The sequence below is a fragment of the Ambystoma mexicanum genome, unplaced genomic scaffold, assembly GCF_040938575.1.
Source record: "Ambystoma mexicanum isolate Mex_15411 unplaced genomic scaffold, UKY_AmexF1_1 Mex_scaf56, whole genome shotgun sequence".
NCBI classification, from domain to species: domain Eukaryota; kingdom Metazoa; phylum Chordata; class Amphibia; order Caudata; family Ambystomatidae; genus Ambystoma; species Ambystoma mexicanum.
This window is the reverse complement of record NW_027182473.1, coordinates 39,018-57,573: the sequence shown is the minus strand read 5'-3', so window position 1 is coordinate 57,573 and position 18,556 is coordinate 39,018. Positions and strand designations below refer to the sequence as shown.

The 18,556-nt window shown below is 50.0% G+C and overlaps 1 long non-coding RNA gene across 3 annotated transcripts in view; it reads right to left on the bottom strand.

The window, feature by feature from the left end:
- Positions 1–18,556, bottom strand: part of LOC138562527 (uncharacterized) — a 173,500-nt gene that overhangs the window by 129,094 nt on the left and 25,850 nt on the right. The window contains exon 3 of one of the 3 annotated variants that reach the window (XR_011299338.1): positions 493–519. The exons of the other annotated variants lie outside the window; for them this stretch is intronic. This is a non-coding gene — a long non-coding RNA (uncharacterized lncRNA). The remainder of the gene's footprint in view (positions 1–492; positions 520–18,556) is intronic. 3 annotated transcript variants of the gene reach the window in all.

Genomic DNA, 18,556 nt, shown 5'->3' with positions numbered 1-18,556 from the left:
GTGAGGGTCTGGCAGTTAAGTAGCAGAGGTTTGGCTGTGGGACTTCACAGGATTCGGTAACTTGAGCGGGTGTAATTCTCATAGAATGCTGGATTTAGAGATAATGGCAATGTCACTGCCTTGTGTCTTATCTCTGTCCTGTCTAAGTATGGTGTATCCATCAGGGTCTGCTAAAGAGAGTAAGGGTCTTGATGCTTCGTGCAGCCATGACTCAGTGATGGCAAGAAAATCCAATAAAAATACCACTTTCAAATGCTTCACCTTATTATGACCTTCCTCAATACCCCACATAAAGTAGAGGCGTTCAGAGCCTTATTACTCTTCCAAATTGATCACTCTTTCAGTTTATACTTTACTCTGCACACCTCCAAAGGCCAAACACTCCAGTTAAAATATATTCAGAAATAGGCGGCCAGGATGATTCTGCTCTCCTCGTTTACTCAGAAGAAATACTCCAAGTCAGTATACAGAATAAAGACAATGAACACTTACCTGAAGTTTTGGTTGTAGGTGTAGTTGCTAGAAAAGGATTGAAGGTTGAGCCATTCTCTGTTTGAATTGTATGCGGTCTTGCTCTTATTAATAATGCTCAGTACCAGCAATGCATTACATGAGAAACCAGATATACATATAATTTGTATCAAAAGTCGCATATGTTACGACTTGCTGTCATCCACCCTTCGAATTCAAGACATCACAAAGAAATTGTGCTAATCCTTCCACATGCTACAACTCATTCTGCACTTCCTTAATATGTCACATAAAGTGGAGGTGCCCCGAGCCAAAATAGTTCGCTACTCCAGACTATTCTTGATTGCACCCAATGGCTTGATTCTGCAGTTAAAAGATATTCAGAAAAAGATGGCCAGTCCTCAGCTCCCTACATTAACTCCCAGAAGAAAAAGACATTTCCATGAAATCTGTGTGTGCCATTCACTAAGAGTACTGGGATGTTGTTGAGGTAACATTCATTGGAACGTCACCATGCAAGGTCCTCCCAGGGTCATATGATCAGCAAACTACTCTGAACTTCCCATTGACTGTTCAAGTAGGAGAAACTCCTTGTCAGTCTGCACAGTGCGTCTGCACTTGACCTCACACTTTTGCTCTGTATTTGCCTAAGGGTCGGGTCACATTTGCAACAATGAATGATTGCTTTAGATTTCATCTGCAATTGACAACTCTAAAGGCTTGGCCCTCCCTACCTGAAAAATAACTCGGCTGCTCGTTTTCAGAGTTGTTGCCAAACTAAAGAGTCTGTTCTCTGTGCAACTCTGTCTTGCACTGACCCTACCACTAATCAAAAGAAAGTTTTAACAAACAGAAATAGCTCCATGATAATGACTCCCTTCTCCTGGTAAACTGAGTCAATCTTAGGGTGTTCTTCAACAATAATTTGCAATGGCTTCTGATTCAACAAAAGGTAAGGCCATGAGAATAACTCCCTTCTCCTGGCCTCGGTGGCTCAGCGTTCAGGGCTGTCTACATAGAGTCTATGTTAACAATCCTTAAATGTTCTTGTAGTTCTTGCCAGGGATTGTCCCTGGCTTGACCAATTGTCGAGCAGTTGGTTCTTTTCAGCACTATATATATTCTGGTACTTCCTGTGTGTTCTTCTTTATTAACTAAACAGGGGAGACCACTCCCAAAGTGGTCTTGGCTTCTTCTACGATTCCCACCAACACTATTGTTGGAGAGACCACTCTAGTAACTTCCTTAGTTCAGAATGTCTCTCACATGATCATTGTGATGAGGGAGATTACTCCTCATACACTATTCACGTGATATACCTTTAACACTGTTATTGTGACGAGGGAGATTTCTCCCATTATATTCTACACACTTGATAACTTTGGCACTGGTACTGTCACAAGAGAGATTACTCCCTATGCACTCTTTAATCTTGGTAACTCTGGGCTGTTACTGTGACAAGGGTGATTTCTCCCATTATTTTCTTCACTCTTGCGAAATTTGACACTGTTACTGTCACAAGGGAGATTACCCCTAATGCACTCATTAAGCTTGGTAGCTTAAGCGCTGTTACTGTGATGAGGGAGATACTCCTGATGCCCTCTTTAATCTTGGTATTGGTTGTTTGTTTCCCTGGACGCCACCAGGTTGTTCAGAAGCTCCTGTTACCTTGCCTGTCCTGGGAACACATCTCTGATTCTTCCCAGGTTCTCAAGATTGTATTCCTCGATCAACACTTCCAATAGCCATTCTTTCAGGCTCTTGTTGTGTCTATGTGTCTCCTGGAGTCTTTGGGTTGACAGCCTCAGGGTCGTTGTTCGACCGCATGGTCCAACTCCCAGAGATCATGCCACCGCCTGGGCTTCCCCAGTCCTTAAGTGAGTCGGTTCCCTGTCGGCTCACATAGTGCTTCCTCTGCTGTTTCTGCTTCTTCTTTTTGTTACCTTCGCCACCAAGTACCAGCTCATTTGCAGGACTGTCATGTTCCGAGGTCCTAACTTCCTGGGCTCTGCTTGATGCCAGCTGTTTATTTCATCAAGTCCTTTTTTTGTTTTTTGTCTTGTATCTGGTTCCTCCCCAGCATAGTGCCAAAATCCATCCTTTGTGTCAGTGAAGTACTTTTCATGCCTCTTCGGGGTACTGTCTGGACCTAAAAGAGGCGTAGGTTGCATTACTCCTTCAATCTTCCTCTCTCAGTAGTTTCGGGAGATAAGTTATTATCACTGTGTCTGTACTTTCCATTCTTCCTCATCTCAGTGATGTCAAGTCTTAACCAAGGAAGGAAGGGAATATTGCAGTAACAAACAGTAGTGCATACAGGTGAGATCTCTGAGGACCTGAGATATATCATGGCCTCAATGGTAAGAGCGTTAGGGAATTCCATCATGTAAAAGGAGTCCTTATCAAGTCTCTCCCTGTGAGGTCTCACTTTATGCCACCCTGCAGGAGAATACTGTGTAGAGGATTTATCTCCTTATCCTCACATGGAAGGATCCCCACCTGTGGAAAAGTGAAGGCATCCCTTAAATTGTTACACTCTGCACTTCCGAAGAATTATCTATGTCTCTGACACTCCGCTTGCAGGCTCCAAAAAACTCAGTGGCCTTTGACGCGTATTCTTTTTAAGGCATGCCTTTAGAGATCCATTGCTTCTCAGCTCAATCGCTCAGTATTAAGTCATCTTTACTCTCCGTTGAAACAGGCTCCACCGGCTTCTGATTACACCAGTCTGTTGATGGGGCACTGAAGTTCAATAAGAGGCCCCTACCTAGGATCAAATTCTGTTCCTCAAGCTGGCTTTATGGTTTATTTTAGTGGAAGGTTGTAAAGGCATCCTGACAAAGTGTACATTGTGTGTGGGAGCGAGGGGCCAGTAGGCCCCTCGCAACATTCACTTCTCAGTACAAAACTCAGACCAAGTGCCTCCAGTAGTGGGTAGGCCCCACACCCTTATGCGAAGTTAACTTTGGGTGACATTCGCGTAGATGGGACCACTGAGCAGGATACAAGGCATCAATTTTTTGTACCCCCTTTCGACTCCATCTTGGTGAGCAGGCCTCACTGCTATGGTACAAAATGCTTCTCTCCCTTTCCCCAACACATGGCCCCCACCCTTGTTCCAACTCTGAATGGAAAACTCCACAGCTCTATTCTCACGCTGAAGCCGGAGGTGCTTGCAACAAATAATAAATGTAACACATCTCTTTTCCTCTGAGATCACTATCCTGCATGTGAACAAAAATGAGCTAAGCACATAGCTCACAAATCTCCACAAAAGTGTCCTTGCCCTTTTACCCTCCTAGTGGAAATTCAATGCCATTCTAACCCTGTGTGCCTGTAAGATATTCCTTTTGTGTGCCAGACCACTGACCATGCCGTGATGCCCACACAGCAAACCTTTAACTAACATTAGACCCCTGCTGCAGTATATCATGCCCAGTACTAACAAATGCCACATACCTGAGATTCTTGCATGTGTAAGATACACTCTGGTCATTGTATTATAGTGGTCAAGACCCTTAACCTATGACTTGTGTAAATCTAAATACCATAGATAGTATGGGCACCTGAATGACTTTTATAGAAGATATGATAAACTACTGACAGTCTTTTTGAACCACTAATATCTAGTGCATGCATTATAAAGAATGAATTATTTTAGCTTAGATGGTGACCACCATGTTTCACAGCGACCTGACCTTCACCCTTCCAGAGCACAGATGTCTGACGTCAATCCTCCCACCAACCAAGCTGCCAACCCGGAGGAAGAGATGCCACTGACAGCTGAGACAGCGTGCAACTGACCAATACGGAATCGACATAGTATCCTATGTTAATTGCGTCATGCTACTGTAAAAAAATGTAATGTAACGATAATTTGTCACAGCGCTCTCAGAGACCTAGATAAACTTTTCCTTGAACTCTTGCGGCCTGCTATTTTGTTTCTTATTCCCCTGTCTGGAGAGAGTCTGTTTTATTAATTTTGCACGTGTAAGTCAGGGAGGGAACAAACATTTGTTCACCCCAGTGTGGCAGAAATCTCTGATTAAGTGAAATGTGCCTTTCTGATGGGGTGCACCCTAGTGAAAGGGCTCTAACATGAGTCCAGCAGCCACCACACAAGTCACTCAGTTCCTGATGAGGAAGACAGGGATTCATCTTCAGCTGAAAGCGTCTCTTCTGTGTGGTGGCACTCATGTTCTCACCCTCACATTTCAAGTGTTAAGCATGTTCTCTAGTGATCACACGCTTAAGTTATGGGCCACTCCAGTGCGTTGTAGGCTCTGTCAACTCCACTTCATGACGACTGTCTCCACATTATTAACCCGGAAAATCAGATCTCGTGGTCTTTCAGCATTTTCACGTTACCCTCTATGTGCATTAATGTTGCTGAACATCTTATCCTCATTGCCGATCACCACTTTGAGGTCTGGTTAGATGTAAGCTATTCCAACCTCTGGGCATCTTCATACTCTTAATGAGCCATAAACTGCCCTTAAACATCTCCACTAAATTTAGCAATGGTTTAGCCATGTGTTCTAGGAGATTTGGAAGAGGTTACATTCTGTCATTATCCTGGACACATTTTCCTTTTCACCCCAGGCCAACAGGTGCTGTTTAAAAGTGCACAATGTTGACTTCATGCCAAACCATGCACTGGTGTAATTATGTAACTATTGCTGAATGCATCATGAGTTAATTTAGCAGTTGTACTACATAAAACAAGCATATACATACTTTCTGGAAAGGAGTCCTGTGTCTGTATGGGATATAGTGGGTAATTTATAGAATCCAGCGCACAAGTGGCACATGCAGCTGGCACACTGTGAGCGTGTGCGACAGCCTGTGCCAGCCGCGTGTGCCAAAATCCATTTCCATGGACAGCATATTCATGGATTTCAACATCCATTACCAGCCGTGGCGCAGAGTGGTGCAGCGACCCTGCAGCACCGCCAGTTACGCCCCCAACCCCTTCTCGTGCGCCATGCACAGCGCACAAATCCCGTACATGGTGCACAGGCCAGTGGACCAGCATACAGCCCCCCAACCACAAAAACGCCTGTAAAACTCCCCGGGGCACCCCTCCGAATACATGTACACCCCTGCATGGGGAGAATCACACACGATTGGGCCTGTGCGAGCGGGGTACGTGTATTACTAGGGTTCACGGGGTGTTGCACACGCGATTGGCCCTGTGCGAGCTGGGTACGTGTATTACTCGGGTTCGCAGGGAGTTTCACACGCGATGGGCCTGTGCGAGTGGGGTACATGTATTACTGGGGTTTGCGGGGAGTTTAACACGCGATTGGCCCTGTGTGTGCGGGGTACGTGTATTACTGGGGTTCGTGGGGAGTTTCACACGCGATTGGCCCTGTGCGAGCGGGGTACGTGTATTACAGGGGTTCGCGGGGAGTTTCACATGCGATTGGCCCTGTGCGAGCGGGGTACGTGTATTACTGGGGTTCACGGGGAGTTTCACACACGATTGGCCCTGTGCGAGCAGGGTATGTGCATTACTGGGGTTTGCGGGGAGTTTCACACGCGATTGGCCCTGTGCGAGCTGGTTACGTGTATTACTGGGGTTCAGGGGAATTTCACATGCAATTTTGCTGTCAGAGCGGGGTACGTGTATGCACGGGGAGTCCCACATATGAAATGGCAGTGTGGGTGCTCCCAGGTGTGCCCTCTACACCCTCTATGGCCCCTGCAGGCAGCCCACACCACAGGGGACTACCTTGCACCCCTGGTCATGTCCCGCATGCAGCCCATCCACCATGGGCATGCCTCCTAGCCAGCCCACATGTCACCGTGCATTAGTGATCATCAACTCATGTCCCCCAGCACCCCCACCCACCCAGCAGTGAGGCTCAGTCCATGACACATGTCCGCCAGCACCCCCACCTACCCAGCAGTGAGGCTCAAGCCCTGACTCATGTCCCCCAGCACCCCCACCCACCAGCATTGACGGGCACCTGCCAGGAGGCCCTGACTCATGTACCCCAGCACCCCCACCCACCCAGCAGTGAGGGGCCCCTGCTAGCAGTCCCCGACTCATGTCCCCCAGCACCCACACCCCCCAGCAGTGAAGCTCAGGCCCTGACTCATGTCCGCCAGCACCCCCACCCACCCAGCATTGACGGGCACCTGCCAGCAGGCCCCAACTCATGTCCCCCAGCACCCCCACCCCCAGCAGTGAGGCTCAGGCCCCGACTCATGTCCTCCAACAAGTCATCATGATCCACAATCATGGGCCTCATAGCCTCCCAAATCCCACCGCACGCCACCCCTGTGCAAAGACCCAACCAAGTATCCCATCCACCTCACATTTAAATGCCCATTACATGATACAACCCAAATGGAAAGAATGTACATCAACACATGTCTGTCACACACACACAATGGGTGCTGGTGATTGTGAAAACCTACACCGTGACATGCATGAAACCAATGAGAGAAGTAATAAACCAAAATGTATTGAACACAAAAAGAATGTAATCAAATGAAAATATGAAAAAAATGTTTGAAAAAAAGATGAAATGCAGCATGTCCAAAACACAAAAAGAAAAACATGAAGTCTGAATCCAAATAAATCAAAATGAAAATGTGTCCAAAGTCTCCAGCCACCAAATCAAATACAAAGGAAACAGAAACAGTAAAATCCATTGCTCCATGGTGAGAAAAATAATATTAGATAAATCCACTGTTCAACTATGTACAAAGAAGTAATCCAGGGTCCATGAGCCCAACGAATTAAATGAAACCCAGCAAAAAAACAAATTAATAAAGAACTATATACAAAAAGGCGGGGCATAGTCCAAGCGCCCCAAATGAATGAAAAAGATAAAGGAAACCTAAAACTACAAACTATATACAATGGCGGCGGGCTTGTCCGACGGCTCACTTCCCGATTTCCCGGGCCAGGGCATCATCAAATTCCTGCTCGATGTCCTGGAGGCGGTCCTCTTCCATGGCCCTGAGGGTTAGCAGGGACGGTGACATGTTGACCTCCAACTCCCTGCGAATTGCCTCGAGGCACTCGGCCCGCCTCAGTGCCCTCCGCATGGAGTTCTCCGCCCTGACCATTGTGAGCTGTGCCTCTTCCGCCGGTCGCCGCTCGACATCTATGGCCTGGCCCAACCGCTGCCACACGGAAGACACTTGTAATCCTGGCTACTCCTGCCCTCTGGCCGATGCCTGTGTCATGAGTGCCCCCAACGCCCTCCGAAACCAGTTCAATGCCCTCCTCCTCACCTGAACCTTCTGAAATATTGTGATTCCGCCTTTCTTTCTTTCTTCCAATGGGTCATTTTTTTTGTAGAGAAAGGGCCTGCTCCAAGAGGCTGCCACTGCGGCCGCTGATAGAACACGGCACACCACAGGCTGCTCTCACGGAACAAGCCCAAAAGGGGAAAAAAAGCCGGAAGGCTAAAAAAAAACCCTGATAGGAATCCTGGATGGTATTCAGGATACTGGTGTAGAAATGAGTCCAGGACTGAAGACCGTACCGGTGGATGCACGGGAAGGGTGCCGCAGGGAGTCCCAGTTGCGCAAAAAGGACTGCCAGAAAGTTGGACCCAAGTGACTATCCAGATGAGTACCGGCAGAGAGTGGCAGAAGGCTGAAATAACAGCTGACAAGGAGGATTACGGGAGGAAAAAATATGGAAGCAGCAGAAGGTAATACAGGGCCAGGCAAAAAGGACCGGGGGATATAGGGACAAAAGGAAAAAAGCAAACGGAAGGGCAAAGGAGATAACAGGATGAGGAGGAGGAAAGCAGGGAGGAAGGGCGCTGGTCCAGGAAAAAAAAGGAATAAAAAAAAATAAACAGATGAAATAGCAGGAATCACAGGAAGAGCAGGAAGCGTATCTCCAGGGCAGAGAAAGCCACGGATGCAACGCGATGGCTGCCGGCTACAATAGGAAGTTAAATCATCTGGCGGCCGCACGTCGCAACCGCTAGTCTGGGAACAGGCGCTGGGCCCCGAACATAGTGGAACGCTCAATGGTGTCCAAGAAGCCAGCGATTCCAGAGACGATGGGGAGCCCAGCGCGTGACAGTCTGCCCCTCGGATGTTGAAGGCCCCGAGCCATCATGGCTCCCACCTTGTTGCTGCTGCTGTGCCAGTGCCCTGGCTCTTGCTGCCTGCACTTCCTCCTCCGGCTGGGGTGCAGTTGTTGAGGTGGCCACCCCTGCTGGACATCCAACTCTGGACTGTGGCAGGGATGTGTCCTTCACCAACCTGGCCGCAGGGTCAGAGGCAGCTCCACAGGGTACCCAGGTGATACATGGGTGGGACGATGGCATGGAGGACGACTGGCGCATAGGGGGTTCAGGTGAGGAGGGAGTCGGAACAAGGTCCAGCATACGGAGGAATCCAGCCTGGTGACCCGTCCCAATAGGTCAACGCATTCAATGAGACATCCGAGATGACGAGCAGTGTCTTCACGAAAACACTGCAGGTCACCTTGCATGCCCCGTTGACGCAATGCCATCCCAGACAGGACCGGCTCAACCCAGTCCCGGATTGCCACGTCCGCAGGGAGAGGAAGGCCAGTTGTTATGCGCTCATCCCCTCCCAGAAAACGGGTCTGGACGTAGGCATCCGTGCTGGTGCAGGATGATGCAGTCACAGGATCGGAGACATGATTACACACAGGCACCTCCGCGGCGGCCTGTGCTGCCTCCTGTCCCTGCCCCTGTACTGCACCAGTAGCACCAGTGGAATTCCCACCTCCAGACCCCGTGTGTGTCCCTTCCACGGCCTCCTCCGCCACCAAACCCCCCACCAACTTGGATGACTCCATGCCATCTTCCTCTATCGGACCCAGTGGGGTCTCATCTGCCCCTTCTGCTGCCGAGGAGTCCACCTCCGACCTCCCCCTCTAGGACATACCTGCGGCAGCTGCGGCCTGGGACACGGCCCCAGACTACTCACTCCCCGACGAGATGACAACCTGGGAGGGGAGCCGGGCCTTGCGTCTCCGGCTGGTGGTGTGATCACTGCCGCTTTGCTCCACAGCACCCTCTCCGCCCTCTTCATCAGTTGACGCTGCAGACAGGGAAAGATAGAACACAGGCATCAGGGCACTGTACAATGGACTGATACACACATGACAGTTGTACATGATTGGCAGTGTAAAACTACAGACATGGCATCACACTCTCCAACACACATGTCATTTCAACTCACACACATGAGCAAATCCACAGGAATATGGCACCAGGCAGCACCATCCATACACAAACAACAGCACGAGCAGCGGAAGGTGTGCCTGACGTCACATGAACCACAGGGAGTGCACAACACATGCACACATGCCACCAGACTGACATGCATCTGTACATCTCCAAAACTGCAGTGATAATGTCACCATCCATGTCACATCTGGCAATCAGCCTCCTACATGTCAGTGTCACATGCATCCATGTTGCATCACAGTTGTGCACTTGTCAAATGCACACACATGCACATGTACACAGTGCAGATACATGCAGCAGGAACCACCACCCATGTGTGACCCCACAACCATGCCAACGTACATACACAGAAATTCAAACATGTGTGCTCCAACACCTGCATTTGGCCAGCATGCTTAGCAACAAATACACCATCGATGTGTCTCACACATGAGAGGACTCACATGTGGCAGCCACACGCCCCTGTACATACACATCCATACATGGCCCTAAAAAAACACATGTGCAACCTGCACACTACTGGCACACCACAACACGCACAGCGTCCAATCAGTATGCACGTACACTTACCGCTCGACTCCAGACGGGTCTGCCTCTCAAGAACCTGGACGTGGAGCACTGGGCGTATTCATTTCATGACCCTCATTTGGTGGTTGGACAGGTGGCCCTGGCGCCCCTCCGCATCCGCTGCCTTCAAGAGGCGCCGGGCCTTGTCAAGGGTCCTGGACCTGGAGTCCTCCCAGCTCTTCTGGATATGTTTGATGTCACGGACTGCCACCCCCAGCTCGTTGATGATCCTGATACTGGTCCATCCTTCATTGTCGGCACACGAACTTCCAAAGAGGGCATCATACTGCCCCAGGACTTGCTCCACCAGGACACCAACTTCCCTGGCATTGAAGCTGGTGGCCTCTGCCTCTCTGGCTGAGGGTTGCCAGTGGTGCCAGATGGTGTTGTGCCCGACATGGCAACCCCAGATGCAGGTGTGGGTGGGCAACTGGGTCCTGTGGCTGGACTGTGGAGCGATGGTATCCCAGTCGGGAGTCTTCAGTTCCAGCAGGGGTGGTCACAGCAACTGCACCCCTGGCTGATGTGCAGGCACCAAATAGCAGGGCACGTGGGCAGCAGGTACGCAGGCAGCAGCATTTGGCAGGTGGGAACATGCACGGGAATCTGGGGAGCAGTAATTCGGCCTTCTGGGCAGGAGCGTGGTCTTCCGTGTGTTGTTGCGTGGCCAGCTTGATTTGGAGTGATTTGGCACATGTAAAAATTGCACGTCAGCGTGTAATTCGAGGAAAGGCCCTTAGCACGTAAGCGCATCTGTGACGTAGCGCGCACAGGCCTTTCACTCGTGACGGGGGCATAGTGGATCAGCGCGCACGTGAAAAAACTGCACGTCCACGTGTGAATGCGTGTAATCCGAGGAAAGGGGCTATGCGTGTATGTGACACGATGCGCGCGGGTGTTTCTCTCGTGACGTGGGCATAGTGGTTCAGCGCGCACGTGAAAATACTGCACGTCCTCGTGTGAATGCGTGTAATCCGAGGAAATGGACTACACGCCTAAGTGAAGCGACGCGCACAGGTGTTTCCCTCAGCATGTGTTAAAGGTGAGCATTTCGCTGTACGTGCCTTTCGTGGAGACTGATGTGTATCAAATGTCACATATTTTATGACTTGCTGTCATTCACCCTTCAAATTCAAAAAATCACTAATAAATGTTGTTACCCCTTCCACATGCTAAAACTCATTCTGCACTTCCTTAATATGTCACATAAACTGGAAGTTCCCCGAGCCAACATAGTTCACTACTCCAGGATATTCTTGATTGTACCCAACGGCTTGATTTTGCAGTTACAAGATATTCAGAAAAAGATGGCCAGGTTTATACAGGGCTTGAGAGGAAACCACCACATCTTAGTAGTACTCAGTTCCCTGCAATAACTCAGAGAAGACAAAGACAGTTCCATAAAATCCTTGTGTGCCGTTTGCTATGCGTACTGGGATGTTGCTACTTCGTGTTGTTTCGCATACCATCACAACTTCACAGCGGATCAAGGACGTATCTCTTCTTTTGGCGGGGGTATTGGCTACCAGTGTTTTTCATTATCACGCTAGTCAGACGATGAGTCGCGCACGCTATTTGTCCCACTGCGGGTGCCCCTGTGTATCGCACCCATTTTCGAGGTCATAGTAGCCTGCGTGTCCCATGCGTACATGTTTTTCGTGTTACTGGGTGCCACGGCGTACTTTGGGAAGTTAATTCCACGCACGTAGGCTGCAGGGTTGCAATCACGGTTTTACTGCAGTTTTGGGGTGCCTGAGTGTTGCGTGACCCGTCACTCCATCACCGGGGTCACATACAGCATTGCAGGTGCAGGGGAGCTGTTAACATCTTGCATCCCACCACCTTCACCCCAATGGTCCAGGACAATTGTGGTGTACATCCCCCATTGGCACTCCTCCATCTGTGCCGACACTACTCCATCTGTGCCATGGTTGGGAGGCCACCAAAGGTGAGGGGCACCTCAGCTGTGCGACCTCCTCATGGTGGGCATGGACAGGGATGTGGTCAGGGTGACCAAGGAGTAGGGGGACTCCAGGGTGTCCAGGGTGGCTGCAGAGGGTGAAGAGGCAGGTGTGCGCCACTTGAGCACGATGTTGTGCCATGTGTCGGTGCAGTCATGCCACCACCCCCTGTGGTTCAGAGAGATGCAGCTTCTGCATCTGGCACTGGAGCCTGTGTGACCCGGCAGTCCATTTCATCGAATGCCACGTGCCCAAGGGTAGTGGTAGCTGCAGGTGCAGCTGTGGACACCACCACCCAGGCTCAGGGTCTGCCAGTGCAGGCTGCGTTGGCACTTGGAGAGTCCTTGGAAGATTTCCAACAGGCCAGGAGGGAAACCGTAGGTGCACGCAGGGTTGCTCTGACCAAGACATGTGTCCCTGGGCCAGTAATGCCGTCTGCTGCCCTGAACAGCCGGGTGTTGGTAACAGATGCAGCCAACAACACCCCGGTTGTGAGTCTGCCAACCAGGACAGTCGCGGTCAATGACCCTGCCACAGCGGATGTTGCTGCACAGGGTCCATTAGAGTTGCCAGCCAGGGTCTGCGCCACAATCCAAGAGGAGGAAGGATGCACCTGCAGCACAGGCTGGGACACCACACACAGCCACAACCTCCTGCAAGTTGAGAAAGAAGCCTTTCTGCAACCAGGAACTGGACTTCCTCATGGAGTACGTGTGGGACCACAGCCGTGATATGCTGGTTGGTCCTAATTGTCAGACTATGGCTGCCCACCGTGATACCCACTGGAAGCAAGTTGCGTAACATGTGATTGCATGCGGCTATGAGGTGCGCACGGTACAAGAGTGCAAAAAGCATTGGAATTAACTCAAACGCAGCGCTAAGGCTAAGCGTGCCTCAAATTGCAACTTGACTCTGGTGACTGGCAGTGGGCCTGCACCTTAGGAGGAAGACCTCACTCGGCATGAGTCACTCGTTGCGGAGTTCATACCATCTGAATCGGTCGAAGGAGTGGGAGAGATGGCGGACTTTGATGCCCAGTCCAGTGAGTGTTGCTGCATATGTGTTGAGGACATGTGTGTTTTACTTGTGTGATGTGTTGTGCATGACTGCCACTATATGTCACATGTACATAGTTCTGATGTGCAAGTAATGCAATGCTTCACTGATGCCTGGCTGCTCTGCTGGATGGTGGTCATGTGGAGCAGACGGGGGCTGTCATTATCACCACTATTGCACCCTACTCACATGCTGGTCACCAGGATGCCCCTCCAATCCATGTTCGAGCTCACTGGCCCTTCTGCATGTAGCGTGGGGTGACCGTCCTCTCAGCCCAGGGACTATGTCATAGCATGACTGATGTGCATGTGTCCTCTGCCTGCATGTGGGTACTCCATGCCCCTCCACCCCCGGTCTGCACCCCAATTCCACCTTTACGCTGGTCTGCTTTAATTTTGCCGTTGAGTACGTCCCTGTTCATGCGTCCTGTGTACATGCTAACTTCCAGCGGCCAATCTGCCAGGCATATGCAGTGGGGTACATCCTTTGTACTTTATGAAGGTTGTCTCACTTGGACTGTGCAGAGGTCAGATGCCCCGCAGGGACATGAGTGCCCATTCATGTTCCATGTGTATTCCACCCATCCCCCGATGTGTCCTTGACTGGATGATCATTGTAGTACGAGTCCAGGGTGACCTACATTGCATGGCATTTCATTAGCCTTCCCATGTCCACTGTGGCTCAGTACTGCATTGCACACATGTTAAGGGTGTGACAGTCTGTGTGGGTCACAGGCCTCAGCCTGTTTAATGGCCAATGACTCTGTCCTACTGGTGTAGTGTCTTCTTCACACGTGGGTGTACTCCAGAGGTTTCATCATGTGTCCTGCTTACTGTCCCATCATCATTTGCTATGTTGTCACTTGACTCACATGATCAGTTGATGCTAGTCAACCCTGTCTGTCAATACACAGGTCTATGGTCAGCCTTTTCATACCATGCTAGGCATCCCTGCATTTGCACTTGGGGGAAGGGGTGGTTTGCTTGTAGCCATGCAACCCATTGAATGCACATTGCACGTGATGCCTGAAGTTGACCTTGCACTGCCTTCACATTTTCTGACACACATCATGAAGTACTTGTACATGTAGATAGTGAGTAACATACAAATTTGCTGCACTGCATCGACCCACTTCTGTGCAAACTGACACCATTCTACATGTCTAATCACAGAAGTAATGTGAAGTTGACCCAGCATGCATGGCAGGTTCTGTTTTGTGTGTGACATGTCTGCCTGATGTGCTTGGTGTCTGTGTGATGTCTGTGTGTGTTGTGTGCTTCTAACATGTGCAGTGACCTTTTTTCTCTCGACTTTTCAGATGATGATGCAATGGAGCCAGAGGATGGTGTTGTCATGCCAGGCAAGTGTTGTTATCACTACAGCAACCCGGCACAAGTGGGGGTAGTGGGGTGGTAGGCCACGAAAACCCACATGTGCTACAGTCCATCTTATCTCTGGCTGGAAATGAGTCCAGCCCTGATGAACACTCTGAGGTCCATGTTGAATTGGATGTGCATCAGGTCCATATGTCAGGGGTGAGTGATTCTGATGTGGTCACTCCTCTGTCCCCGACACCTGCACTGAGGAGTCAGACAGTGTTGGAACCTCCCCCTGTGGTGGATCGGGAGACAGGGTCACCCTCCACACCAGTCACTGATGTGCCTGGGACATCATGTCGATGGTGGCATGTAGGCGTACAGCCGAGGGTGGTGCCAACAGAACAAGGACACCCGGTCCTTGGGTCCCGCAGGGGTCAAGCCCAGCAACGCGGTCGCCGCGCGCAACTGCAGTATACTGAGTGGGAGCAAGACATGACTGCCAATTCTGAACGGCAGTGGCCAGAAATGGAGAACATCGGCGAGAGCATGGAGCATGTGGCCCAATCCGTGCTCCCCCATGCTAGGCAGGTGCTTCTCCAGCAGCAGGCGAAACGGTCCACGACCTGCTCACTCAGGCTGGGCATGGCGGCCTCAGACAGGGCACGCCAGGCTGAAATGTTGTCTCTGCGTGAAGCAATTGCTGCTCACGCAGAGGCACACATGGAGGCCCTGAGGCAGGAGTATGCTTCCCTCAGATCCACTCTGGGTGTCCTTATGATGTCCCAGAGGAAGCGGGCACAGGAGAGGTTTGCGCAGCTTGAGCGTACCATCTTGGCTGAGCTACATGCGTGCCGGGCTGTCCAGCCAGGCCTTGCAGGAGGAACTCTGTGTTACACGTGCTACCTTGCAAGAGGAAGCACGTGTATCACGGGAGGTTCTGCATGCAGACCTGCGTGTCATCGCCACACAGAACCAGGCTCTCCCATCATACTTGCTGCCGATGAGGGGGAAGCTGCGGCTAGGCGTGATCAGGCTCCTGTGTCACATCCTCCTTTTCCAGCCAGCCTCGGACGACAATATATCTCCCACATAGGTTGGGCTGTGCAGGCGTTGAGCCCATGGAGTTTTTTTTTCCTCAACATCATCGTATGTGGGTGTTGAGCAGCACCCTGTACCTCCCGCCTCCTGGCTGCCTCCCCCCGGGTTGTATGTGGCCATTTTTGATTTTTCTTTTAGTTTAGTTAGTTTAGTTTCAATTTGATAGTTGGTTTAATTAGGTAATGTAGGTTTTTCATAGTTACTGTAATTAGTTAATATAGTTTAAAATTGCTTGTCTATTGTGCTTTCATGTGATGGTGTGGTGCTTTGTGGCTTTTGAAAGCATCCACTGTCTGTTCCAGCTGGGCCCTCAAGCTTGTCTTGTGAATGTGTTTGCAGCTTGGGGTCCTGACTCACATATGCAACTCCTGCTTCCCTTATCCATGGGCTCGCAAGGATGGTTCGGTGTAACAGCCTATTACACAAGGGCTTTGGACTGTCATATCTGTGGCATGTCTGCTGCTGTCCTACTTGTGTTAACACCCCTAGTGGGGATGATGGGGGTGTTATTGACCACTGTTCTGCTTTTGCTAGATGGGGTTTTCATGATTCATGTGTACATTCATTGCTATGCATTGTGTAGTATGTTTCTTATCTTTACTGTACACGTGCGTGTTGCAAATCATGCCGTAGATAGTGTGTACCACACTTTGCCTGTGAAAGACGCGCTGGTGGTGTGATTTCTGATGTACGTCTCTGACATGGTCCAGTCATGAAATGCCTGAAGAGACACATACAGATGATTTTAAAGCATTAATCATGTATTTCATGCCCTTTCTGCAGGGGGATGAGCCTCCAGACCACCTTTGCCAGCAGACATTGACCATTGGACGTCTGGAAGCTGAACACGTTAGGTGGTGCCGACATGCGCATGTAGCAGAGGCACAGGGATTGCGCTCATACATCCAAAAACAGCTGACGTGTTTCAAGGGACTCCAGGCAAGGTGAGCAGCACAGGGGGGCCAGAATGCAGCAAACCTTTAACCAGGCCAGTTGCACGTGCATGCTTAGTAGCAGCACTGATGGTGAGCTTGGACAAATATGGGTGTTGAAGCGCACAATACTGCTGAGATGTGTTGGTGGACTAATGGCTAGTTGATGGGAAAGTTGTCTGGGGCACCTGCAGGGGCAGTGGCACATACCCTCCGGTCCACCATGGTCCATTGAGGCATGTATTAGCCATGTAGCATTCCAAGACATGGAAAGAAGCAGCTCACAATGACAGACAGCGAGGGACACACTCGTGTGCAGTGCATTTCATTTCCATGTAGCATTTGACACATGCACTACCTACATTATTTTGGTCATGGTGGAACACGACTTGTTCTGAAGTCATACCTTGCTATATGCGTCTGGCTGCTTACCCAGGGAACATTGCATGTTGTGTGAATCGTGACACATTGGTCTTCCATTTGCCATGCACCCACCGTCGCCTGACTTACTGCATTGACTGTGTATGAACCATTACAGGGGTAATGTTACGTATGGGTACGAAGCATCCACACCAGATTGTTTGTTTGTAGAGTAGTTTGTTACTTTGGGGCATATATGGTGGTGTGTTTGTGTGTTATGGGCACGCACAGATTAGTAACTGTGGCTCTCTTTGCAGCATTGAACTGCTCCTGTTACCATACCTGCGAGTGCGCCAGCACTCACCCCAGAGATAAGTTTCTCTTTGTCTTCCATTTGAGTAATTTGTTACTATGTGCATGATGATCAAGTTTGGTGTAATTGTGTATGTGTTAATGTGAGCAGTACAGTTTTGTGCATTTCCTACTTTCCCGTGTCAATCCTACTCCCCTCTGCTGCCCCTCATTTCGGTTATCCAGTATAGCAATGCCTGTCCCGACTGCATATCCCTGAACCCCCTTCCCCACCAAGGTCTCAGAGGCCTGTGTGAGTTTGACCTTGCAGGCACCCAGACCACGGTGGGGGTGGTTGGTTCGTGCCACTCCTGAGACTGAACACAGGAGCTGTGACACTACACATCAGTTTGTGGTGCATCATTCTGTGTTATGTACCACACATGGTACACATCCTGTTGTGACATTGTTTTACTGTGCTACCTTGGTTGTTAGGTTATTGTGGTAGTACTTGGGCTTTGTGACATACTGCTACTTCAAGTCATCTACTAGAGGCTCTTCTGGTTTGTTTTGCTGCCTGCAAGCTTTTTGCTTGGCTTCTGTGTTGCTTTGAGTTCTCTTTGATTTGGCGTTTTTGCAAGTCAAGGTGGCCTCTGAGGGTGCTGGACACTTTTTACACACAAGGTGGAAGATGGTGACAAAGGGGAAGGGTGATCCTGTGGCCAGGTGAACTTCAAGGATGAAGGCTACATAACCCAGGTGCAGTTGTTCAGTGGGTCATGGTGATTTGTGAGGGAAGGGCAGTGTTTTGTTGTTTACAGTTGCCTTGCCCTACAGTGTGATGTGCACCCTGACTTTGTAATTGTGGTATCCTATGTACATGATGTATTCTGCTGATCAATGCCTGTTCATGTGTTGTGTTTACCTTTCAGGTGTGAGGGAATAGTTGTGGCTTGACATGCTGGGGTGTACACATGGTCAATGTTCACATGTGATGTGTAGAGGACACTGATGGTCACTTGATTGCACATGCATATATTGAGTGCATGTCCCTAGTGACCCACACACTCGCACTATGATCCACTACATGTACAACCACCCTTCCATGTCCACATGTACACTCTGTTTGCCTTCTGGTGCCCACTGTGTCCCTGCAGCACATGATCTATGACCAATTGTGGATCCTGTACATGCGTAATTTGCTTTTTGATGTAGTTTGTCGTTTAGATGTGCTGTTCAGGGGGTGCGTCACACACAATGGCTGTTCACTATGCTGTGCGCTGAGCAGTGTGTTGCAGGAG